This window comes from Peromyscus maniculatus, chromosome 2 (genome assembly GCF_049852395.1).
Source record: "Peromyscus maniculatus bairdii isolate BWxNUB_F1_BW_parent chromosome 2, HU_Pman_BW_mat_3.1, whole genome shotgun sequence".
Taxonomy (NCBI): domain Eukaryota; kingdom Metazoa; phylum Chordata; class Mammalia; order Rodentia; family Cricetidae; genus Peromyscus; species Peromyscus maniculatus.
This window is the reverse complement of record NC_134853.1, coordinates 161,221,729-161,249,078: the sequence shown is the minus strand read 5'-3', so window position 1 is coordinate 161,249,078 and position 27,350 is coordinate 161,221,729. Positions and strand designations below refer to the sequence as shown.

General features: G+C 49.1%; 1 protein-coding gene across 1 annotated transcript in view; it reads left to right on the top strand.

Moving 5' to 3' along the window:
• Window positions 1-27,350, top strand: part of Kazn (kazrin, periplakin interacting protein) — a 1,014,985-nt gene that overhangs the window by 707,712 nt on the left and 279,923 nt on the right. The gene's annotated exons all lie outside the window — the stretch shown is intronic.

Genomic DNA, 27,350 nt, shown 5'->3' with positions numbered 1-27,350 from the left:
CAAATGGGTATCATTGGCCTATCTTGGGTGGCCAGCTCAGCCATGCTGATTGTTGTTGACTGGGCATGCTCAGTACCTATGGACCATCTGTCTATCTGCTGAAGTGGCTGCTCCATATCTCTTACCCTCCATTAGCTGAGCCTGGGCCTGTCACCATAGCAGTAAAAGAGGGAAGAGTGTCATCACTCAAGGCCTCTTTAAATCTCTGCTTGTCTGTGTTCATTAGCATCCCAGCACTTTATTGTCCAAGACTGATCACATGGCCAAGCCCAGGTTGAAGGACTGGAGCCATTTTGCAATTATCCCTGGTACACAGATGTACCTGTTCTGTCAGGTCTGACACAGCCCATCATTCCCGTGTCCATCACTGTCAGTCACAGAGTTGGCCCTGTGCCCACATACTTTACATCCATTCGGTGACTTACATACATGTGGAAGTCAGAGGACAACTTGTGACAATCAAGTCTCCCTTTATATTGAGTGGGTCCCAGAGACTGAACGCGGGTTTAGCTTTAAGTGCCTTTACCCACTAAGCCTCTCACCCCCCCCCCTCTCTCTCTCTCACACACACACACACACACACACACACACACACACACACACACACACACACTTCCTTTCTTGTCTATGTTACCCTCTGGCTTGACTGAAGATAAAGAATCTAGATCTGTGCCATCTGATTACCCACATAGTAATTCCATTTCCTTCCCACCATTTACTACAACCTTAGCATAGGTACCAAGGCCACCCGCCTCTGCTCCCATACATGATGGACAGGTCCCTTCTCAGGTCTGTCCAGCCATGCTGCCTTCAGAGCTGATGAAGAGCTGCTAGACCCTTGTTCTCAGTTAGCTGCGTAACCAGGGCCATGTGAAATTTCTCACTGAAGGTGTTGAGGGGACAGTATTCAAAGAGTTAGTAAACAAACTATTCCTAAGCAGCTAGGGTGTTGAGACAGCCTACTTGAACCTCTGGGCATGGAGGGCAGGGTAATGAGGGGGCACAGCTGCTTCAGGGTCGGGGTGAGGAATGGTGACAGAGACACCTGGTCTTCCAGTAATTTCTAGCCTCTTTCAGACTACTTGTGGAAGTCTCCAAGGACCTCAAGGAAGGTACTGTCTCTATAAACAGCGACCTATTTTCCACTCTTCCTTTGAGAGAGCTGTGAGTATGTGTTGGGCTCTCTCTAGGTGAAAAGAGCTTTGTGGTTTTGAAACAGGCTCTGGTAGAATTGGGAATGTGATGCCCTGCCCCCTAGAGGTACTTTAAGGTATGACAAGGGCAGAGGTGCCTCGTGAGAGCTTTGTTTTTGTGTGTGTGTGTTTTGTTTTGTTTTGTTTTGTTTTGTTTTGTTTTGTTTTGTTTTGTTTTTTAATCCGAGAGTCATGAATGCAGAAACTGAAGCACAGAGAAACTCATTCTTCAGGCTGCATGGCTTGGGAAGTACGGACTCTGTAGTCCGGCCCTGAAGACTCATTCATCACCAGGACCCTTGCCTGGGATTTCTGTGGCCCAAGTGTACACGGCAAAGCTATTGCTCAGTGTATCTGAGATAAGCAAAGGTCCGGGGCACATGGTGAAGGCCGGTTTAGGAGAGGGGCAATAATGCAGCATAAAAGATCTGCTGTCACTCAGGTCTGCACAGGGTGGTGTTTTACCACACTGGAGGATCTGTTAAGTGGCAGCTAGGGCAGCCTGTAGGGGAGTGCCAAGGTGTCTCTCGATGCTCTTTCTTCATCTCTGGGAACATGTTGGAGAAATGTGGTTTGTTTGTTGTTGTGGTGGTGGTGGTTGGTTTTGTTTTGTTGTCTTTATGCAGGATCTCACTCTGTAACCCAGAATGGCGTCAGACTCACCACATAGCCCAGGCTGACCTCCAATTTATGCACAATCCTCCTGCGTTAGCCTCCCGTGTGCAGAACTGTGTGCTGACAGCTGTGCTTTACCATACCTGGCTAGAAGCGACTCTTGGTTCCCACAATCCCTCCCAGCTCTGGCATTCAGTGCAGGCCTGTGTGGACAGGCTCTGGAAAGAGGACTTTTTTTTCACTCTGCCACAGTAACCAAGCATGCATCTAGTCCCAGACCATGGGCTTCTACACAGAGCCTCAGGTGACGAGGTCTCTGGAAGATCCAGTACAGTGAGAAGGGCGTTTTAATTCCTCTGCCCGGTCAGTTGATGATTTTTTTTATCTTTCTCTCTAATACGTAATTCCTAAAATGACCATCCAGCACCTGTCATGTGTCAGGAAGCATCCTCATCTCAGGCAACCCTTTATGCTGTCCTGGGGCTGTGCTGACGTGATACAGTGGTCATGAGGGTGTCAACCTCCGTCCATTGCCAGCTCCCCCTGCCCACCCTGCATCACTGGTAGATATTCCCTTCCCTAGTCCTGTGTGGTTTTTTTCTGCCCTCCTACTCTCCCAGTTACTGGCAAGGGCACAGAGCTTCACAGTCTGCAAAGTAGCTTGAAGTCACTGGAACCTCAGGCTAGTGGGGGAATGTGTTGACGGGATCATGACCTCCACTTTGGAGGTGAGAAAACAGCGAGACTCACGGGGATTTCCCACCATCTGCAGACACGTTTGACCTTGAACCCAGGCCACCTTTTCTTTCACACATTGCCATTGTACCCACTGCCTGCACTCACCGGGCCCCTCCTCCCCCTCCATAAAAAGGCAGAAGTAGCTAACTCATGGAATGCCAGCTCACAGCAATGCTCTGTGTATGCTCTGTAAAGGGTAGCCTGTCCATTCCTCAGGGTAACATCATGAGATAAGCCCGAACCATGTTATCCCATTCACAGACAAGGAAATCAAAGCCTAGAGAGGTCAAGTATCCTGTTCAAGGTCACACAATTAGTCCCAGACCAAGCTTATCTGGCTACAGAATCCAGCATGCTCCCGACCCATTATTCATTACCTCTCTCAAGTACTCCTCATTCATTCATCCACTCTTACCATTAGAGAGACTTCCAGATTAAAGAAAATAGGGTTCTAGTTCTCCATGAATGCACTGTGTGACTGAGAGGGTATGTTTTCTATTGCTCATCACCACAAACAGGGCCTCATACCCACTGGTCCCCTTGCAGGGTGTGGAGGTGGGCATCCAGGTGTGGCTGCATGGGGTTGAGCTCTGCTCAGGGCCTCACAAGGGCGAAACCAAGATGCCACCTGGGCTGTGCCCTCATCAGCACAGGGACCCTTGCCAAGCTCACTGGCTCCAGCCTGTGTTCACTCATTCACATGCAGAGCATCGTGTAGGTCACACCTGCGTATTGGCACACTCCACAGCAAGACTTTGGCCAAGAAATGATTGGCCTCCCCTTCTTTCGTGATCAGGAAACAGAGGCTGCTGCATTTGCAATGTTTCATCTCAAAACGTGTTCTTAAGGGCATTTGTGTTGGGTGTGTTTTCTAAATGACTGCTTTGTGTGCTTTCTGGAAGCAAGATGCATATGCTTTGGCCTCGGAACGATTTGCATTTCGGAGCCAGCAGTTGGCTTCCAGTGAGTAGGAGGCACCACCACAGCTGAGAAGGGATTGGGGATGTCGTAAATTTGAGGAAACTCCTCTTACACATCCTCCTGGGCACCTCTTCCCTTGAAAGGATCAATAATACTGTTACCTCGTATTTCCTCACAGCCTTTCTCATTGCGCCCCTCCCAAACACTGGCCACTGTGAGCAGCTACAGACTCAGAAACAAATAGATATGACTTGAAATTGCCAGAATGACCAGTCCCGTGTGCCAGGTCCCCGGAATGCCAGTTAGTTCCTAGGCTTTGTCTCCTCTGGTGAGGATGTGATGTAAGGTTTCCCCCACTGTAGTCATGAGAGTCATGAGGCAGCTGAGGCTCAGAGGGGTTAAATCACACAGACGGAAATCTCTGAGATGGCTTTGAACCCCAAGCCTGTGCCTCACACGTCTCTCGTAATCTGAATCTGCCAAGACTCTCGTAGACTCGGGTTTTGAATGCTTGTTCCCCCAGCTGGTGGCACAGCTTTGGAGGCTGCAGAGTCTTCGGGAAGTGGAGCCTAGGTGAAGGGGTAGGTGGGTTGCCAGGGGTGGACCTTTGAAGGTTGGAGCCCCTGATTCTAGTCCTGCCTTTTCTGCTTACTGTTCACCAAGATACGAGGAGTTTCAAGCATCAAGAACTTTAGCCTGCTTTCCCCCATCATGGTGGACTAGTGCCACACGATACCGTGAGCCAACATAAATCTTTCTTCTTTTAAACTTGTTCAGGTCTGATGATCACAGGATACAAATGCAGCTAGCACACCATCCCAAGCGATGTAATGGCCCAGGCAACCTTTGCCTGTGTCTCCTCCCTGACGGGAATTCTGGCCAGAGGACAATGCAGGTCGCCTTACCTGTGGTCCCCAGAAGCCCTGCTCCTCTTGCTTCTCGCTCTGAGAAGGAGCTGGGATGCTGTGTCCTGGCTGGTATTCCTTCTGATGATTTGCTTGCACCACAGAGGTTTTTGGAAATGGCAAAGGCTATGGGGACACCGCTCTCCACCAGCTCTGTGACTCCAGGGGCCCCTCTCCCCACCGTCTGCAAATTCCCAGCTGGCAGGAGGGGCAGGGTCTTTGTCTTGAGCGCTAGCCAATGCAAGGAGACACTTGGCATGAAAGAATGGCAAAGTGAAAATGCAGTCTTCCCCTCTACTCACAGCAGAGCTGTCAGAAGCACACGGTGGTGGGTCATGTCTGAAGCCACGATGCTCTGAACACTGGGGCTGTGTGTTTGGGGCTGGCGGATAACTCAGTAATGAATGCTCCACATCCCAAGAGCATATTTGTCTTCAAAGACTCTCACCTCTCATGTCCTAATGCACGTTGATGTTTCCCTGTCCCCTGAAAGGCTCCACAGCAAATGTACACTCAGAACCATTTTTCCTGATTGAACTAAAAGCAGCCCGACTTTGTTTTATCGTTGTGGGTTTTTTTTCCCCCTCTTTGGGTTAAGGCAGTATTTAAAAGGCTTTTTTGAAGAATGATGCCCTATCTAATGTAGAGTGCTCTGGTTCCCCATCACAGAGACCCAGTCTGCAAGGGCTCACATGGTCCTACATTCCTGCCCCTAAACATTTAAGCCATCCCTATACTCTGCCTACACACTAGAGCTTCCTCTTCAGGGCTGGGATGAAAGTGGCTAGACCCAAGGTCTTTAATCAAGACTCAGTCAGCAAATAAAAGGAAGTGGCATTCCCCTTGATACTCTGAAAGGGTGAGACTTCTTGATCAAGAGTGTTTTAAGAATAGACTATCCAGGTTATTGAAGTAGGATGCCAGCCCCTGTATGCTGGCTGACACACAGCACTCCATGCTAGCTGCAGGGAAAAATGTGTGCACCAGTAAATGTGTGAACACAAATGGAGTGTATGTGGGCACATGTGTATTCTCTCTCTCTCTCTCTCTCTCTCTCTCTCTCTCTCTCTCTCTCACACACACACACACACACACACACACACACACACACACACACACACACACACACGGAAGGTTTCTCTCACCACCAAAATTCTCTGTTCCCAGAGTAAACATGTAGAGTGAAGGCTGAGGACACTGAAATTAGTGAGAGCAGACTCTCTAAAAATTTCTTATGTGAGAAGGACAGTGTTTCATCAAACCTTTGTCACCTTAGTGTAAATCTTCCAAGTCATCCTCACACTGTCCTCCTCCTGGCTCAGGGACGTGCAATAGGCTGCACCTGTTTTCCCTCTTTGAAACCTTTTCCGGCATCTCTTCCCATTCCCACCTCCACTCAGCAGCCTGATAACCCTTCCACTGGTACACTGCAGTGGTGTCTCTCCAACCATGTCTTCTGGACAGATACCAAAGGTAGAGGCAGCTGCTGGACAGATCCTGCCATAGCGCCTCCTACAGGTCACTGTTGGAATCAGGCCCCAGGGCTCCAATACAGTCCCAGCCAGCATAGCATTCCAAAGTTGCCTGTACCTCTTTGCTCCTGCTTCATCTGCTACCCCTAGCCAAATCCAAGGTCTCCAAGCTCCTCCACTGCAGGTGAACCCTAAAATCTCACTAAGGAGAATGAGGGGAGCTCAATAGTCACCGCAGCTCTCCTCCAACCTCAGACGTGGCTCGTGACACTGCAGCTCCTGAAGCACCTTGTGTCTGTAGTAGTTGCTTCACACATTGCTGAGACAAAATGCCCAACAAAAGCAACTCAAGGAAAGAGCAGTTTATTTCAGCTCACAGTTTGGGGAACATAGTCCATCATGGTGGGGAAGGCATGGTGGCAGAGGTGTGAGGCCGCTGGTCACATGGCATCCACACTCAGGAAGCAGCGAGAGATGGATGCTGGTGCTCAGCTCACTTTCTCCACTCTATTCAGTCCAGGATCCCAGCCCACAGGATGGTGCTGCCTATATGTTAGGATGGGTCTTTCTCCCTCAATTAAGCCAGGGACTCCCTCCCAGAATGCCCAGATGTCCCTGGTGATTCTAAACCCAGATAATGGTCAATATCAGGCATCACACTTTGGTTGATCCCATCTGTTGTGCTCCTTGAAGCTTTTTGAAGCTTCTAGGTCAGGTCTAATCAATGAAGGTGGCTGGGGGGTGGTCCCAACTCTGATCTTCCAGCACATCCTGTGCTTTCTGCATCTTACGCAGGTCCCTCCTTCTGGAGTGCCTTCTCCTTCCACCCCAACACTCCAAGACCCTGCAAGGAGGCACCATGGCTCATGGAAGGATATGGACTTTGTCTAGTCACCTGGTCAGAACCAAGACACTGTCCACTGTCTTTCACACTGCTCACAGCATCATACCCAGCCTCCCATTTCCACTCACCTGAGATAGACACTGTGAGAAGCTTATCCATCTCATGTACTCATTCAGTGAGCATTCATTTGCCCTTGTTTTAACCAGCTTGCTGTCACTGTGACAACTGACCTGCAATGACCTTACAAAGAGGTTTATTTGGCTCATGGTTTTAGAGGTTTCGATCCACAGCTACTTAACCCTGTTGCCTTGGGCCTGTGGCAGCACAGTACAGGTGGAGGGAGCATCTGGTGGAGAAAGCCTGTCTATCTCAAAACTGCTCGAAAACAGAGAAAGTAAGAGAAAGAGACCCCTAATTTCCCCTTTGAGGGTATGCCCACCCATAACCTAACTTCCTCCCATAAGGTCCATTCTCCTAAAGATTCAATCAGCTCCTAGTAGAACCACAGTTGAGTAAGATGCCTTCTTCATAGAAGGCTTGGGGGATTTAAGATTTACATCATAACTGCCCTTACATGGGTACTTTCCCATACGGTGCTCTTGGATGTGCCAATAGATAAGAGAGAGGCATCACCAACCTCACGGCTCACACAATCTAAATGGAAAGAGCATCTAAGGCCCTAAGGCCAAAATCAAGGTGTCATGGCTGGATGGGATGGGGTGGGGCTGAGTGGTTGAGCACTTCAGAGAATGTCCAAGGCTCTGGGCTCCACCCCGGCACTGTGGAAATAAAGTAAAAGGAATCTAGGTACTGACTGGACTGTACTCCTCTAGGCACTCCAGGGAAGGACTCATCCAGCTTCCAGTGGCCTCCGTTGAGTTTTGGCTCATGAGTCCCTCTGTCCCTTCTTCATTCACTTGGCCTTCTTCCATGGTGTGTCTGCATCCTCTCATGTTCTGTCTCTTAGAACAGCCTCATTAGATATAAGGCATTGGGGTGGTCTGAACAAAAATGGCTCCCATAGTGTGTCACTGGGGGCAAGCCTCAAATGCTGAAGTCAGGCCCAATGTCACTCTCTCTTCCTGCTGCCTGAAGATCCAAATGTAGAGCTCTTAGCTCCCCTCCAGCACCATGTCCGCCGGCATGCCACCATGCTTCCTACCATGCTGATAATGGACTAAATCTCTGAACTGTAAGCCAGCCCCCATTAAATGTTTTCCCTTATAATAGTTGCCATGGTCATGGTGTCTCTTCACAGCAATAGAAACCCTGACTAAGACAGGCGTACTCTAAACCAGCCTCATTTGACCTTGACTTTTACCCTAATGACATAGATAGAGAGACCCTGCCTCCAAAGCTTCTGAATTCCAAGTTTGGGAGGGGACACTGCCCCTCTGACAACAGTGGCCTTCATGCTCTTCTGCTGGGTCAAGATGGCAGTGAAAACTGAGACCTGGGGAGGCAGTGTGCCTAGAGCATCCTTAGCTTACTTTGGCCAAGCAAAGATAAACTGAGTCATGGCCCCCAAGTGGGAACCCTTCCTCCATACCTATTCCACCTGCTGGAAGCAGAGGGCTGGACACGCAGCCACTCACCATCCTTAACCCGTTCTCTGGTTAAGAGTGAGGAGAACAAGATGGGCCTCTTGGCTGTCACAGTGGAGGCCAGAGGTAGCCACACCATAGATTCTCTACTGAGCCAGCATCTCTACAGTCAACCATACAGCCCGAGAGTATCAGCAACTGGTCCCTCCCACAGGCTGTGTGTGAAGAGCAGGGGTCCTGGAGAGCCCGGTTCATGTCTGGCCATGTCGTATGCTACCTTCCACTCACTCATGTAACCACTCCCAATGGTCATTTCTGATCCTCTGTAAGGAAATGGTCCCTCATTCTCCCCTTCATGTCTCTCTCTCCTGCCTTGCTCTGCCCCCATAATGCAAGTAGCAGCATGCCATGCTGTGTGCCCTCCCATTCCACTAGGCATCCTTAGTCATCTGCTTCACAAAGTGTAGGCTCCATGTCCCCTAGCCTGGAGTGCTGATGTCCTTGTGGGGACTCTACTCTCTCAGAGGGTTTTAGTATCTCACAGTATCCTTTTGGAAATAAAAGGAGAGGAATTGCTGACGATTTTCACAAATTTGGGCTCTTACAAGGATAATTTTCTTTAAATTAGCTATGATTCTCTTTTTATGGAGCCCTAACATTTTGTTTCCTTTGGGGGCTGCTGCTAAGTGGGATGTTAAATATTTGGTCTCTTCTGCCACTGGGTTTTCAAGCCGGGAGGGTTCAGCACAAGTAGACATGCCGGAGGATTGGACTCATGGTGTCATTGTCTTGTGGGTCACCATGAGAAAGAGGCAATGGAGGGAAGGGGGGATGGCAGTTAATTTAACTCCTACACCTGAGCTCTCCCAGTTCGGGGGAGCTGGGTCTTGGAGGTGAGATGGAAGCAAGAAGATCCCTGAGATGTGGAGGGGGGATAGACAGGATGTAGAAAGAGAAGGTGTGGGGGATGCAGGCAACAGCTTTCAACTTCCCAGGTGGCATGGCTTTAGACCGAGGGTTGCTGGGTCCCTAAAATGCAGGCCTGGTTTTTAAGATTAAGAATCTGGGTCTGCTATCAACTGTATGTCTTGATTTCTTTTCTTGTTTCTATGGTAAATGCACTCTTGTAAAAGCAACTGAAAGAGGGAAGGGTTTATTTTCATTCACCGTTTGAGATGTGGTCCATAATGGTGGGAAAGTCAGGAGAGCAGTATCTTGAAGCAACTGGTCACATCACATCCATGGTCAGGAAGCAGAAAGAGATGGATGCACACTGTCGCTCAGCCCCCTTTCTCCATCTCTACACTTCAGGATCCCAGCCAGGGAATGGTGCTGCCCACGGTGGGCAGGTCTTCCCACCTCAATTTACCTACTCAAGATAATCCCCCAGACCCACCTCCCAGATGATCCTAGATCCTGTCCAGTGGACAATTAACACTGACCAATCATATGGTATAATATATTGTTATGGGACACTATTCCTGGGAAGACAAGAACAAATGTCTTCTCCCCAGATAGGGAATCAATAATAAACCAGAGTACAGATACCACTGAAGTCCAACTTGGTGAACCAATGAGCTTATTGGAGTTACTTCCAGGAATATGGGTGAGGGCCTACTTGGAAGAGCAGAAATTACTCAAAAACAACTGATGCTCCTAAATCCCACCCCAGCAAGAGTGACAGCTCATGAAAGCTGGAAACCTGGAGGTTACCACATAACCTGCAGGCAGTTCAAAAGGTTAGAGAATGTCTATTTCAGGTAGCTCGGGTGGTTTGAGCTTCTTTCATGTACCTCAGCTGGCCTCAGCTTCTTCTAGGCAGCTCAGCTTGTCTTTCTCCCAGCAGTCCTTACTGCTTATAGAAGTTAGGCGAAGAAAGGTCCAAGTGCATCTGCTCTGTTTCAGGAACTTCCTGAACCCTTTGAGTTGTTTACTTCCTGGGTTTAATGAGCTTTTCTGCAGATGGAAGTTTTACCTCCTTAAGATGATCCAGCATTTTAATGAGTCCCCCCCCCCCAGGATGAAAGGCTTTATATTAGAGGGAAATGCTACATAACAACTATCTATAGATACTGTGAGACTGAGCCATGCTCAAGCATGCACATACACTGCCTCACATGCCTGTTCCCTTGCAGGCCTGGCCCCTTGACTAAAATGCAAGGCAGGAGAGTTTGTTGTCTGCCCAGCTCTCAATGTGGTAGGCAATGAATAGTTCTTGGTCAAATTAGCAGCAATTCTTTATACGTTTGCTTAGAGATTTATCTCCATGGTCACCTGCCAGGTACATTCCACACACTGGACATCTGTGTTGAATGCTTAAACAGGGAGGGGAGAAAGCAGGTGAAACCTCTTGCCCATCCAGCGCTCAGATCAGAGAGGGAGAAAACAGGAAGCAAAATGCTGGAGTATTAAATCAGATGAGATTGTGCTGGGTGGTCTGTTAGCAAGTGACAGTTACATGGAGAGAGCCTGGGAGGCAGAGGGGGTGAGGGGTGCAATTCGAAGGATACACAGCATGCTATTGGAGCACAGATGAGTGCAAAGGCCCTGACACATTGGAAAAACAATTAGGAAGTCTGAGTGACAGGAGTAGAGTGTGGACAAGAAGAAATGTGGGGGGCAGGGAGAGGGGAAGAAGTCAGATTAGTGGACCACCCTCCCCATTCTGCATAAGTAAGACATTAAAGTTTGAGGAATTTGAGGTACATCATGAGGTACCCGGGAAATGAGTGGTGGGATAGAAGCCAGGACTTGGGTTCTGGATCTGTGTTGCCTGTGACATAAGAAGGTGACACATGACCTACCTCCTCTATAGCTGCTGCTGCTGCTGCTCTACCTGGAGAAAAGAAAACTGGGATTTCTTTAATGTGCCCCTGAGAACACCTTCCATGGCAAGGTGGTTCTGACAGCTTGTTATTTCCATTTGAACCATCTTCAGGTTTCCAGCTGGATGACAGCTACCTCCCCACCCCTGCCGCCTCCCCCTCCCCCCCCACCTCCACCCCCATGTCTCCTCACCCCTGCTGCCTCCCCACCCCTGCTGCCTCCCCACCCCTGCTGCTTCCCTACCCCATCCCCACCCCTGTCACCTCCCCATCCCTATTATATCTTCTGGGCTGCCAATACCACAGGGACTCTGACTTCTTTCTTTCCCCCCGGAGATTGTTGTCTTCTTCTGGAACCTTCCTCAGTGCTGAGGCCAGGAGTGCATTTAATTTAGGGCCTCCACCTGTTCAGTCAGTAAATTACTTCTGCAGGTTCACTCTGACGAAACCGTCTGCCATGCCGACCTTTCCCCGCCTCATGCGTGGGTGACATATTTCTTTGCTTAACTTCCTGTGCCATCTCCTTTCCGTTTCTTGGCTTTGCTTCCTAATCAGTTTCATGACTGCCCTTCCTGACTCCCTTGCTTCTGAAGCCCTCTGCTACTGCTCCCCCCATGAATGGCAAGGGTGCCCTCGAGCCTGCCTACTGCTCCTTAGGTAACTTTCACAATCTGGCGAAGGCTTCTTCATGCCCACAGCACTGTTTAAGATGCCTGGGATATAGGATGTCCAGGGTGAGGGATTTTGCATATGTAAGTAAGTACATGTGATGTGCTAAGTGTTTATGAGTGTTCAGGTATGTGTGGTGTACATAAGTATGTGTACTCATATGTGTAGTTTATATGTGTAGCTGCACGTGCATACATGTGTAAATGTCAATAGGGTCCAGAGTTTGACATCAGGTGTCTTCCTCAATTACTCTACACCTTATATATCGAGGTAGAGTTTCTCACGGAACTCAGGGCTTGCCTTTCTCGTGAGTCTGGCTAGCCAGCTTGCTCCAAGAAGCACCTTTGCCTCCACCACCCTCTTACTGAGATCACGGCTTTTACTGGCTTTTCCATGGGTTATGGGAATATGAACTCTGATCATCATACTTGTGGGGTAAGTGCTTACCAGCTGAGCCGTCTCCCCCAGCCCAAGGCGGTGGTTTTGATGTGTCATTTAGAACTGAAAGATCTGTATGTCTTCAAATTGAACAGATGAGAACCTTGACCTCAGTCTTGTCTATGCCCAGCGTCTGATCCTGGCTGAGTGATATACCATTTTAGAGGTGATATTTCACTGCTGGTAGTAGACATATATACAAGCCAATGCAGGTTTTTTTTTTTCCTTTTCTCCACTCCTCCTTTAAGCAGGATCTCATGTGCCCATTCTGTCCTCCAACTCTATGTAGTTAAGGATGACCTAGAACTCCTGATCTCCCTGCTTCCACCTCCCAGGGGCTGGGATTACAGGTATGCACCCCTCCCCCATTTTAGTACAGTGGTTGTTTTTTTTTTTTTTTTAAAGCACTTTGGTGATGTCTGTTCAGATTTCCGATCCTTCCTAAGATTTCAGAAATCCTAAGCAGGTTTGGCAGGGATCTGTGTATAAGACTGCCCGCTGCAGCACTGTTTATTACAAGGGCAAATTGAAATCCAAATTGGCCATCAGTCCCTCAGCGGCTCAAAGGGGATGCAAGTCAGAGTTAACAGTGGGATACCCAGAGGAAGTTGCAAGTGCTGAGATTGGTTCTCACAGACACAGAGAGGCGCCTGGAAAACCGGAGTGGAGGCTAAAATAGGATTCAGGGGACGGCTCAGCAGGAGGAAGCTCAGCCGAGCAAGCCTGAGGACCTGAGTTCAGATCCCCAGAACCCACGTAAAAAGCCTGATTCAGCAGTGCACATCTGGAATCCCAATTCTCTTCCAGCAAGCTGGGTAGTGGAGACAGGAAAACCTCTCAGAAGCTAGCAGGCCAGCTAGCTTGTAGCGTGCAACCTGGCGACAAGAGACGCCCTGCCTCATGCCAAGTGGAAGAAGGAAACCAGCCCCGCTGACTTCCACACACATGCTGTAGCATTCATGAGTGTGCACAAACACATATGCACAGATTAGAGGGGGAAGAAAAGTTCAGGTCAAAATAAGCAAACTGCCATGGTACCCCAGTATATATGATGAGTTGTTTTTGTAGAGTAAAACTATGTATTCATTGCAGGGCAGACATGATATTGTTAGGGAAAGCAATTAGATAGTTCACAAATATTAAACCCTGGAGTATTCTCAGGTCATTTGTAGCTTGAGTTTTCCTGCCTGGCCCACAGTCAGAACAAATCTTTGTCACCCGCCAGTCCCACAGCCGCTCAGACCCAACCAAGTAAACACAGAGACTTATATTGCTTACAAACTGTATGGCTGTGGCAGGTTTCTTGCTAACTGTTCTTATAGCTTAAATTAATCCATTTCCACAAATCTATACCTCGCCACGCGGCTCATGGCTTACCGGTACTTTACATCTTCCTTGTCCTGGCGGCGGCTCCAGGCAGTCTCCTTCTGCCTTCCTGCTCTTTTATTTCTCTTCTGTTAGTCCCTCCTATTACTTCCTGCCTAACCACGGCCAATCAGGTTTTATTTATTGACCAATCAGAGCAACTTGACATACAGACCATTCCCCAGCACAGCCAAGTGCAGACCATCTCAGACACCTGCACTCAGGATTGTGGTCCTAATCATCCTCTATGTGGACCTGCTGGGCAAAGCCACGAGGAACCCGAGAACGGGCTCCCACAGGACATACAAAACACCCCACAACAGTCATTGAGTGGCTCTAACATTCTGTCCAATTAACATAAAGAGTTCAGTTGAATGAATGACCTAAAGACTGTCTCTCAAGGGCTAGGGAGATGGCTCAGTGGGTAAAGGTATTTGCTGCACAAACATGAGAACCTGAGTTCAGATGCTTGGCACCCATTCAGAAACTGGGCACAGTGGCATATATTCAGCACTGTGAGACAGAAACAGGCAGGTACCAAGCACTTGCAGGCCAGCCAACCAGCCAAGCCAAAACTTGGAGTTCCAGGTTCAGTAAAAGACCCTGTCTCCAAAAATAAAATTGAGAGCAATAGAGGAAGACACCCAACGTGACCTCTGACCTCCATATGAGCACACACAAGTGAGTAGACACACACACACACACACACACACACACACACACACACACACACACACAGGTGTGTCATGTTCCCAGACATTTCTAGTGGGGGGAGCACCCAAAAATGGGTAAGAAAAGGATGTGAGGCTTGGCTGACTCAGCATGCCTGCACTTGGGGGTATAGGAGCCCTGCATCCAGTTCCCATGACTTTTTAAACTAAACACCCTACAGGGGAAGTATTTTGGCTTTATCCTTTACATCTCTCAGTCTTCTTTCTCTTTTGTTGGAGAGTTCCAGACACACAGAGTGAAGATATGCTGTCAGGTTGAGTGTCCATCAACCAATGAATGGATAAAGAAAGTATGGCATATATCCGTAATGGATAATTAGCCATAAAATAGAACAATATCCAGCCAGTAAGGTGGCCCAGTGGATGGCACCTGCCACCACGCCTGATGATCTGAGTTCGATCCCCTGGACCCATGAGGTAGAGGGAGAGAACTGGCTTTGGAGAACTGGCCTCTGATCTCCATACATGTGCTATCACATGCACATATCACTCCCTACACACACACATATAAATAAATATGATCACTTAAAAAATTTAAAGAACAAAATCGTGTCATTTTCAGGAAAATAGATAGGACTGGAGATAGTTAAGTGGAAAAAAGCCAGCCTCAAAGATGAATATCGGGTCTTCCCCCATATTTGGGGATGGAGAGGGGAAAGGGATAGGGGAGAATGAATGTGAAATTACAGAGAAACCGTTAGGGACATGGAAAGAAAGCTAGAGCTGTGACAGGAGGGTTCTGGGAGTGTGAACATGCTCAAGCACCTCTGTGCGTGTGTGGACATGCCCCAGTGAAACTCAGTAAAGGCCATAGTTGATCCGAGTTCATTTTTTGAAAGGAGCATGCTTCAGAGCTGGGATGTGGCTCAGCGGATAGCGTGTTGGCTGAGCCTGCATAAAGCCCGGTTCCATCCTCAGCACTGCATACAACCAGGTAGATGCGGTGGCATGCACCTGTAATCCTGGCACTTTGGAGGGGAAGGCAGGAGGATCAGGAGTTCAAGGTCATCCTTGGATACATAGTAGGTTAGAGGCCAGCCTAGTCTACATGAGACCCTGTTTCAAAAAAATAGCACACGTCTTAGTTTTACTAGCCCAAACTGTGTTATTCTTAAAACTCTCAGATGCAGGCAAAATGGCACACACCTGTAATCCAAACACTGGGGGATGGAGAGCGGGTGAAGTTGGGGAACTGGAATTTCAGTTCAATGCTAGCCTGGGGTGCGGCTGAGGGATTTCAGTCAAGGATAGCCTGAGGTGAAGCTAAGAAGTTTCAGTTCAAGGCTAGCCTGAGCAAGAAACAAGAACCAGGCACAAAAGGCTAAAGGTGATCTGCACAGAGGATGTGGGCCCTGTCATTTTCTTATTCTTCTTTGATGTCCTTTTTAAGTCCCCAGCCAATTTCTGGATTTAAAAATAAATGAGATGCGGGGAAAGTGGATTCTTTGGAACTGGTGGCGAAGCAGCCCCAGAGCGAGGGGGACAGCGAGAGTCTTTCTCCTCTGACTCCGCACAGAAGCTGCAGGATGGATGCCTCCCCACAGGGCACAGATGGAGCTGCAAGAATTCCGGATTAGAGTCCCCCAGCTCTGCCGGGCCTTTCTCTCAGCTGCCTTTTTGTATCCTTAATTCCATGAATGCAAACAATAATTACCAACCTAAGTAGGTTACTCAGCCCAGCTCAGGCACCTCTGGGTCCCCAGTGAGTCACATTATTGACTGCTCACAATTAATCTGAAATATTAAGCCATTTGCTCCTCCGCTTCCTCTGTCCCTGTCTTGTGCCTGGATGACACGTCCACGGATTTATTGTCTGAGCTATTATTTTTCCTTAGTGTTCCTTCTCTCTCTCTCTCTCTCTCTCTCTCTCTCTCTCTCTCTCTCTCTCTCTCTCTCTCTCTCTCTCTCTTTCTCTCACTGAAATGTTTTATTAAACAAATTCATTTCCCACCCAAGTCTTTGGGACTCTTGTTTTCTCTCTCTTTATCTCTTCCTCGTGTCATTGCGTTAACTTGGACTCGCTGTAGAGGACCTGGGCTTTCTTCTAATCCTTCCACGTCTGGCTAGTTTTTCAATTACTTTGCGAACTCCGGTCTGCCCTTCCTCACTATGCCTCATCAGTTTTCACTTCCTCTGCCAGGTTTGGAAGAAGGCAGCCAATTGCCTCGACCTCCCTGCATCTCGATTAGTTAGGGGTGAAGAAATGACCAGGCAGACTAGAGATGCATAAAAACGGATCTGAAAGGATGTATTAAGTCCCTGTTAGTACAGAAACACATAAGAGAGGTAGACAAAAAGAAGGAAGAGAGAGAGAAAAGGAAGGAAGGAAGGAAGGGAGGGAGGGAGGGAGAGAGGGAGGGAGGGAGGGAGGGAGGGAGGGAGGGAGGGAGGGAGGGAGGGAGGGAGGGAGGGAGGGAGGGGCTTCTTCTATCTGAGCTCATCATTTATCAGAGGAGAGAAGCATACCACTCACCAATTACACTTTCCAGATGTCTGGGAACAACCTGTTACACAGCAGTACGTAACTGATGCAGACGTTCTCCCCCTTGCTCACTGGGTACAGATTGTGTTTGCTTTTATTTCAAATGTGTGCACCGGTCTAGAACATTCTTCTGTCTCCTTTGCCTGTTCTCTACTATATCAACATATACCTCCCCAGTTCCAGTTCCATTTTTTATTTGATTCATTCTCTCTCTCTCTCTCTCTCTCTCTCTCTCTCTCTCTCTCTCTCTCTCTCTCTCTCTCTCCTCACTTACCCCCCTCTCTCTTGCCTCTCTTACCCCTCTCTCTTCTCTACCTATCTCTTTATCTCTGTCTCTTTTTCTCTCTGTCTCTCACCGTCTCTCTCCTGTCTGTCTCTGTTTTTGTCTCTCTGTCCCTCTCTGTCTCTTTCCCTGTCTCTCTTTGTCTCTCTCTATCTCTCTCCACTTCCTCTCTTCTCTCTCTTATCCTTCTCTCCTCTCTGTCTCTTTGTCTCTCTGTCTTTGTCTCTCAGTCTCTCTGTGTGTGTATGTGTGTGTACCCTCATGTGTGTAAGTGTCTACAGAATCTAGAAGAGGGTATAAGATCCCCTGGAGATGGAACCACAGGCAGTTGTGAGCCCCTGTGTGGGTCCTGGGATCTAAACTGTGGTCCTGCACAAAGTAGCCAGTGCTCTCAACCACTGAGCCATCTCTCCAGCCTGACTGCTATTCTTTAGGGACACTCACATTGCCTCTAACCAGGCTCCTGGTGGTTCCGGTCTCTCTTGTGGCATTTCCCAGTGTTCCTTATACTTTTAAATTCTTTAACATTTCCTCTAATTCACCAAAAGCCCTCTGAGGGCAAAGGCTTTCTTCTTCCCCCTTGGATCTCCTGTATCTCCCGGAGTCCCTGGCTCATGACAGGCATCATGGAACTGCTTGGCGTGAATGTGGCCTCTAAATAGCTGCATTACTGCTATTCCTGATTTACAGAGGAGGAAACTGGGTAGCCGGGGCCAGAAGGGGTTGCCCATCTTTAATTATACAGGTGCCAAGTAGGAGAGTCGGGGCCTAAGCTGGACCCCTGGGTGCCAGTTTTCATGCTCCCTTCCCTTCCAGCCCAGGGTCACTCAGTTTAGCCCTTGACTGTAATGGATGCACTGACACCTGGAGAGAGTGTTTGAACTAGCATTTTGACAGATCAGAGGCAGCAGAATCTGCATTTCTGGCAGGTTTGCAGATACTGTGGCTGCCCTGGGTGCCTGGACCATTATGTGAATTTCAATAGTGATCTTTGCTGGTGAACGGAAGGAGGTAGAGGAAGTTCTGGGCCAATGTCCAGAGTCACTTGGTATCTCAGGAGTGAGGCCACTGAGCATGCTCCTAGTGACATCAGCTCCATGCTGTCTGGAGGTGAGGCCCAGCTGGGCTCTAGGCAGGTTGTTGGGGAGAGGGGAACCTGTGTACACCTCCTTTCACCCACTATTAGCTCTGTGGTTGGATAAAGTCCATGATTCCCCAGGCAAGGCCACCTCCGAGGGTTCCAGAAAATCTGACAGGCCCTGTTTGTAGAAGCATCCCAGGTGACTCTCCCTGGAAGCAGTTCCCAGATGGGCACTGAAAGCTGGTGCTTAGGGGAAGCAGATGTGTGCCCACAGAACATCTGGGAGAACTGGAGCCCATATGGAGCCCTGCAAACTGACAGAGGCCCTGGTCACCAGAGTGACTAATTGTTCCTATTCTCTGCTGGGAGGAAATATCCCCAAGAGATAGGATCCTAGGTCTCGCAAGGAGAAGCTTGCTTCCAGGTACCCCCTCCCCAAGACACAGTGGGTCCCACTCCCTGAGTCTTTATCTCCCTCACTACCGCCAGCTTTCACACAGAGGACTTTGTTCATAATCATCCTGGGACCATTGATGGGCCAGGACCAGCAGGGCTGTGTGAAGACCTTTAGCAAATGCTGACCCTGCCAAGTTCCTGGTACCCCCTATTCACAACCACAAACACAGGCTGGAGAGATGGCTCCGCCAGTAAAGAGCTTGCCACACAAACGTGAAGACCCGAGTTCAATCCCCAGAACCCACATCAAAAAGACGGGTGCAGTGATGCATGCCTGTCACCCCAGCACTGAGGAGGTGGAGACAGGCCGGACCTTAGGGCTCTCAACTTGGTAAGTCCCAAACCAATGAGAGACCCTGTCCCGAAAGGCAAGGTGGATGATGGCTCCTGAGTAATGACAGTGGAGGTTGGCCTCCAGCCTTCACTCTGTCACTCACATGAACACACACACACACACACACACACACACACACACACACACACACACACACCAGAACTAACAAACAAAGTAATTCTGAGGTTCAGACACCGAACCTTCTAGAAACAAGCACTGCTCAAACTGGTTCTGAGTATTTGAAGTTCACAAAGTAGGTTCCACAGACCCTCAGCATCCGTGTCACATGAGACTCTAAACGTTCATGCCCTGCCTGCTGCATCAGGGACTTGGAACTCTGTATTGTAACCCGCCTTCCGTGGCTCTGGTGCATGGTCAACTGAAAAGCACCAACACGCACGAGTCTGCTCCATCACAGAAGTGAAGGTACTCATGCAGCACCCCTGGGGTGTGCAGCTGCCCATCCGGGTGCAGACACCTGTCTCCAGGGCAGTTTCTGTGAGGTTGTTTCATAGGCCAGGGCTCAGCACGTGCTGTGAAATATAGCTGAGGAGTCAAGTAGGGTAGTACGTTGGCCTGTTTTTCTCCTGGGAAGTTTTAAATCATGTATACAAAATAATAAAGTTTGCTTCAAGTGTTCTTTTCTCTTTCTCATGCTTAGCATTCCTGTTGGAGAACCCAGTGCTAGGCCACAGGAGGCAGGTGCAGAGGAGGATGAAGCCCGGCAGAGCCTGGGATGGTTCGGTGATAGAGTGCTTGCCCAGTATTCAGAAGGCTCTGGGTCCTGTTCCCAGCTCCATAGAAAAGCAGGCCTTGCATTTGAACCCCACGCTTGCTGGATCAGCGAACGTCCCAGTGAATTAATTAATTGAATGATTGAATGGCGAACTAAGCTGGTAATGATGCGTGGGTTAGCAGAGTAGTTCTCATATCAGCTGCAGGTTCCTGGGCCCCACCCTGAAACGCTGATGAGGGTCTCAGGGGTCTGTGTCTTAGCAGATTGTCCCCTGGGTTCTGAAAAGGCTGCCAGATTGGATATCTGCAGGCTTGCTCCACGAAAGTTCTCTTTTTCTATGTTTTTTTTTTTTTCCTTTCCAAGACAGGATTTCTCTGTGTAGCCCTGGACATCCTGGAACTCACTCTGTAGACCAGACTGGCCTTGAACTCAGAGATCTACCTGCCTCTTTCTGAGTCTTTCAATAGTTGGGGAAAGTCCAGAGAGACATTTGACTATTTTATGATGTGTGAATGTTACAAGATGTGTGACCATGCATGCAGCATTGTTAGAACACAGTCCTGTTTGTTCTTGTGTGAATGCGACGATGACAGAGCTAAACATGGGTGACACAGATGGCCACCTAGCTCTTTCAGGAAGCATCCGTGCGTGTCTCCCCCCCCCCCAACACTCAATCATCATAGTGTTCCTCACCGCATGATGTGGTCTGACTGTGTGCCCTTCATATGTGGTCTGACTGTGTGCCCTTCATATGTGGTCTGACTGTGTGCCCTTCATATGTGGTCTGACTGTGTGCCCTTCGTATGTGGTCTGTCTGTGTGCCCTTCATGTTTGAACTCATTCAATCTTCACAACAACCCAGAGTGGGGTAGTCTTGCCAGCCCCCTCTCCCAACAGGAAAACAGAGGCAGAAGAGTTTCTCGTGGCCTTCCGTCCACTGTTAGTAAAGAGAAGAGTCAGGTGACATTCTCAGAACTAGGACCAGAGAGGTGACTCACCAAATCTGGGGAGCTGCTGACTCCAGGTAGTCCCCAGATTCCACTCTGCATTCTGCTCTGTGCTCTTGGCATACATACTGGGGCTTTGGCAGTCTCGTGTCAAAGGGCATCCACCCATTGACATAAATACACATATGCATGTGCACCCTCACACATGAACATGGGTACACACACAGCCCACACACACAGGTACCCACACTCTGAACACTCATACATGATGCCTGCCACACATATGATGAAGCAAGTACATCCCAGGTCACTATGGAGAGTGAGAGTGATGGACTTCAGTCTAGGTCAAGGTTGAAGATGTAGCAGACAACAGGCTCACACATCCCACTGAAAGATAAAATAAGAGTTTTTTCTTTTGATAGATTTACATTATCTTTTCAACTGGTTATTTAGTTGTTCAAACATAAAACACTTGGAAAATGTCTTTCTAGAAACCTGAAGGATCGCCGGACCTTTTAATTATTTTTTTAGAATATGCTTTTTATTTGTGTGTGTGTGTGTATGTGTATGTATGTGTGCATACACATACACACAAACACACACACACACACACACACACACACACACACACACACACACACACACACGGATTTGGAGGCCAGAGCACAACTTGCAGGAGTAGGTTCTCTTTTTCTCACCTTGTAGGTCCCAAGGATCCAACTCGGGTTGTCAGGCTTGGTGACAATCTCCTTTACCCTCTGAGCCATCTCACCATGCCCCCTCCCCTCCCCCTGGCCTTCTCGAGCTAGTTCACAAATGGCTCTTTTCAGAATGAGCAGGGAAGCAGCGGAAGTACCTGGGCTCCTTCTGCCGTGCAGAGCTGGAGAGAGGGGCCTCGTGGGCACTAGGAACTGAAATGGATCCTCTGGCTGTGCTCACAGCTCCGCAAGTCGCCTGCTCCGGGAAAGACACACAAGCAGAGTGACCGCCCTGTCTGTGAAAGTGTTGCTGGAGACCCACAGCTGCTGCAGAGCCCCGCACCCCACTCTTTGATGGAGGGCTGGCCACCACTGCCCAGGGCCTGGGTAACTGAGCAGTTTTGGGGGCTGCAGAATGCCCGTCTTCATTTCTGGCGACCTGAGCTCAGAGTCAGAGTGGAAGCTGGACAAGACAGGTCCCAGAGAAACTCAGCTGATAAACAGAAAATGGTGTTTATTTCCAACACACGGTAGGAGGTTCCAGTTCCTGAAATGGGGACAGAGACTTTCTGGGCTACTCCGACCCTGCCACACTCACCCCCCTCCCCCTGTGGCTGCCCGCTGCCAAGGCTCTTGGTGATCATTTCTTCAGCATACCTGAGGTGGGATCTGGGCACCTTCAGAGCTGAGTTTGAAAGAACACCTTGCAAGGAGTTCTGGAAGGTTCCACACACCTTCTTCTAGTGTTGGGGCCCTCCCTGTGCACGGTGTTAAAGATGTGATTGGTTCAAGGCCAGCTCATCCAGGCACAGCAGCTCCCTCCAGTGACCAGCACGACTATATGTCTGAGGTCAGGTGACACCTGCTGTGGATTGAATGAGTCTGTACATGTCCCCACAGGTATTGGTGCTAAGTCTCTGTGGGGTGTGCCATGGCAGAGGAGAACACTTAAGTGACACTGGGAACACTGCCCTTGGAAGGGTATGTTATTCTCATGGGACCCCAGTTCACTTCCACAAAAGAGGGCTGTTATGAAAGAGTAAGACCAGCCCCCCACATACACACACAGACACAGACACACAGACACACAGACACAGACACAGACACAGACACACACACACACACACACACACACACACACACACACACACACTTTGGCTTCCTCTCTTAACCATGTGACTTACTCATTCCAGCAAAGTTGCCACCTGACCTGTGACCTGGCCCAGGGGAGTCTCTCCGGAGACAAGTAGATGTTAGCACCATGTCCATGAACCTCCAAAATATCAGCTAGGGGCTAGAGGTCTATCTCCGCTGGTAGATTGCTTGCATAGCATGCGTGAGGCCCTGGGTTCCATACCTGTGCCACATAAACCAGATGTGGAGGTACACACAGTCTCAGTACTGGGGGTGTGGAGGCAGGAGGTTCAAGGTTATCTTCAATTATATAATGTGTTCCAGACCAGTCTGGGCTAACTTGAGACTGTCTCAAATAGGTTGGGGGTGGTGGTGGGGGCTGAAATCCTCCCTCCGAAAGAGCTCAATGATAAACCAGACAGAAACACTGTGTGCCAGGCACCTTTGCCAGTGAGGGAGAGGTCAGTGGTATGACTAGGTGGTAAAGTGCTTGCCTTGTGTGCACAAGGCCCAGGGTTCCATCCCTGCATGACAGCCAGAGGCAAATGAGTGGGAGGGGGAGGGAGGGAGGAGCAGGGGCAGGGGAGGAGTGGGAAGAGGAGGATCTAGCAAGATAGAATACTGTGGAAAGACAGGCCACGCTGGCAAATGCCGGGAGGCTTGGGACAGCCTCGCTGAGGAGATGACATTTCAGGAGAGGCTGGCAGTGAGTTTTAGAACTGTTTGGATCTTTGGAAAAGCAGGTGCAGAGACCTTGGAGCCTTGGGAACGGAAACATATAGGAGGCAGAAGGTGTAGTCTGCAGGCACAACCACGGCCTTACCAGAGCAGCTTTGACGGTACCCGGAGCTCCGTCAGTAACCTTGCAGGCACTTTCTGAGCAGCTGAGTCCATTCGGGAAGGCAGGAGGGGACAGAACCACCCATAGTGTTCACAAAGGAAAGTACCCAGCTAATAGAGAGAGAAACACAGATGTGTCGCAGAAACAGGCTCAGGATGCCTGAGGCTCTCTGGAGAGAGTTGGCGAAGGGCTGGGCAACACCTGTGTGTCTGTTTTCAACCGCTGTGTAACAAGATACCCCAAACGTGACAAGCAGCTTTACAGCGATGGATGAGCATTGGTTAGCTTGCATATCAGAAGCTTGGCTGCACTGAATTCACAGCTCAAGCTCTCCCCAGGCTAGACTCGGTGCTGGCCAGACCTCCTTGTTCTCCAGAACTCCAGATCCTCTTGCAAAATTAAGTTAAATGTCGTGGCAGAATTCTGTTTTCTGTGATCATAGGGCTGCAGCCTCTGTCATTTGGGTGGTGTTTGTCCTGTGTCACAACCTAGCTTTCCACTGCTTTCCTGCAGAGCCTTGCTACCCAGGCCCCTCCATCGCCATCTTGGTCTTCCAACCCCTGAGGAAAGGTTATTGTGTCATCCAAGGCATCGCCTGATGAGGTCAGGCCCATAGTCTTCCTCTTTCTCATGTAGCCCAGGTCTCAAACTCACTGTGTAGCTGAGGCTGGTTTTGAACTCTTGATCTCCCTGCCACCACCCAAAGCCACCTGACTGTAGCCTAAACACAGGCTTTGTGATCTATCATATTTCCAGTTCTGCCTGTGCCCAAGGGACACCCACAGATGGGGTCTTGGGAACGTCCAAGAGCACTACTTGCACTGTTAAGCACGCCCAAGTCCTCCGAGCACTGAGACAATTCCCCTTCGGCTGGCACCAACGGAGGCTGCCTGGGAGGAGGGAACAGGGTTTTGTGTGGCACCACCTTCTGTTTAACTTGCCATGAGTACTTTAACCTTCTTTCCCTGGGTACAGAGGAAAGGAAGCCCTCATGGCTGCAATACTCTCTGGGTTGCCCGAGCCCTGGCTGAGCCCTGGCTACACCCTGGCATGCTCAGTCTTAGCATATTGACATTGGCAGCCCTGTGTCTCTCACCAAGCCAGTAATGTAATTGACATAGAATTGTCTCTGAGCATCCAATTAATCAGCAAATAAATCATAAACCTGTGGCCATTCATTCGGGGAGGCAAGAGGCTGCTCCTGGCTTCCTGCCCCTGGAGATGATTGAGCTTAGACGTGACACAGCTCACACGAGCTGATGAGAAGACAGGGGAGGTGGGCAGGTAACTTTCAGAGCACTGGTGGGGCCCCGGATCTCTGTTTGAGTGCTCTGTACAGGCAAGTTTGTTTCCAAGAGATTGGCAGACTGAATTTCATTCATTAAAAAAATCATCGCTAGACATGGAAATGCACACCTTTACACCCTGCATTGCGGAAGCTTAGACAGGCAGATCTCTGAGTTTGAGGCCAACCTGGTCTACAGAGCGAGTTCCAGACCATCCAGAGCTACATGGTTAAGACCCTATCTCAAAAAGGAAAGAAAAGGACAAAAAGCATCCCCATGAAATGAGTGTAATGAGCCACGTCTTACAAGGAAGAAAACTAAGCCTTGGAGAGGTTTCAGTACAGGTCACACAGCATGTGGAAGGTGGAGTCAGCGTCAAAAGTCCCCATGTAGCTTTAAGAACAGTGCCGTTTTCACCCTGCACTGTGCCAGAAATGCCACTCCATAGGAAATCATTGTTTCTCTTGTAACGAGGCTGAACCAGGAAAGTGTAGGATGGAGAGGGTCTTTGCTCACTCAGGCATCAGCTATCCAGAGTGGCTCTTTGGGACATACTCTTGCAAGGCACATTAAGCAAAAGCCAACCTCACTTGAACCCCCATTCAGTGGCCCTTTGGGCCAGGCTCAAACGCTGCCTTGCTGGTCCCTCACCTCTCAGGTAGCTAGCACTGGGTTCGGGTGTGCTGGGGTTTAGGCTTTCATCTGAAACAGGGCATGTCCATCTTCTTGCTACAGTGTGACAAGTAAGCATAGAAACCATGCCCTGGAGACTGTTTCCCCTGAGAGCCAGCCCAGAGGGCCAAGATTCCCTCCAATCCCCCACAGGCAGAATAAGCAGGAGCCCACTGGAAGGGTCCTTTCTAACCTCTCCAATGTCAGCCCTCAGAATCAGGGACCTGTGTGTCTCGCTTGCTGCTGGGCCCTGTTTCTAGGACAGTACTTGACGTGTAGCAGGTGCCAAGCAAACATTTACCAATAGTGCCTCTTTGGATGCTCTGTGATGGCACAGCCCGTGCCCACGTTCATTGTGCTCAGTGCCGTCCCCAGCGCTTAGCTACCAGCAGATGCTCATTCATTCAGTGGGCAGCCATGTGCCAGGGATGAACCCTGGCCGTGGATAAGGAGCTGTTGACTTAACTACTCAGCTGCAGGCACAAGTGGATGAAGGGAGAAACAAAGAGAGACCCTGGAGAGCCAGTCCATCCCCCAAGCGATACCTAGGCCCATCCATGATGCCACAGTCCTGGGACAATAATGCCTGGGGGCTGTGTCCCTGCGGCCTTTCTCAGCTTTGTTCTTCCTAAAATCCAATCCCACTTCTCCCTGTCCACTGAGTCCCACTGCGTGCCGGTATTGATGGAGTTTCTACAGATCCCTCCATCTGCTAGGATGCTTTTGAAGTGATGTTTCACGATATTAGTCAGGGTTCTCTAGAGGAACAGACTGGAGAGAATGGGTACGGTGATGGCCATTCTTGGTTGTCAACTTGACTACATCTGGAATTAACTAAAACTCAAATGATTGGGCACACCAGTGAGGATTTTTTTTTTTCTTTGTTAAGTCATTTGAATCGGGAAGAGCCACTTCTCACCTGGGTCTTTGGGGTGGGAAGATAAACCTTTAATCCAGATCTTTCAAGGTGGGAAGGTCCACCATTAATCTGGACCACAATTTCTGCTGGAAGCCTATATAAGAACATGGAGGAAGGAAGCTTGGCTCTGCCTGCTTGTGCTCGCCTTGGTAGCGAGTTCATTCCTTCGCTTCATTAGAGCCTACTTTCTCAGGATTCCAGCATAGACAGAACACCAGCTGAGACATCCAGCCTTGTGGACTGAACAACTACTGGATTCTTGGATGTTCCACTCATAGACAGCCATTTTCAGGTTAGCTGGACCACAGACCGTAAATGAGTCTAATAAATCCCCTTTCTATATATAAAGAGCAAGAATCATTCTATAAGTTCTGTTACTCTAGAGAACCCTGACTAATACAGACACATATTAAAAGAGGATATATTAGGTGGGCTTGCACAATACAGTCTGGGTAGTCCAATAATTAACATCTGCACACTGGAGAAGCTGCAAAGCTGTTAACTACTCAGTCTATGAGACTGGATGTCTCAGTAGCACCAGTCTGGTGCTTAAGGCCTGGAAGAATCTTAGAGAGCTGCTGGTCTTCAGTCCATGTTGGAAGGCCAAACAAGCTGGGTTCTGGTGCCCACCAAAGATGGAGACAGCAGCAGTGGTGGCACTAGAAACACCAGGGCAGATGAACTCACCAGTCAGACATGAAGGCAGTCAGGCAAAAAGCAAGAGCTTTTGCCTTGGACCTCCTTATATCGGGGTCACTGCTGGAAGACAGTGTGATGATCTGAATTAGAATGGCCTCCCTAGGCTCATGTATTTGAATACTTGGTGCCCAGTTGGTAGAACTGTTTGGGAAGGATTTGGAGGTATGGCCTTGTTGGAGGGGGTGTGTCACTGTGGTAGGCTGTGTGATTTCAAAAGACCCCTGTGATTCCCAGAGTTCTCTCCCTGCTTCTTGGTTGTTAATCAACATGTGAGCTCTCACCTGTTCCTGCTGCCATGCCTTTGTACGACTATCATAGACTCTAACCCTCTGAAACTGTAGGCCAAATTAAATGCTTTCTTCTATAAGTTGCCATGGTCATGGTGTCTCAGGACAGAGACAAAAAAGCAGCTAAGATAGATGGCACCTATATTTAGGATGGATCTTCCCACCTTAATCAATTAATGTAATTAAGAAAACCTTTCCCAGGTGTTTCCAGGAGACTGGCTTAGTTAATCCTAGA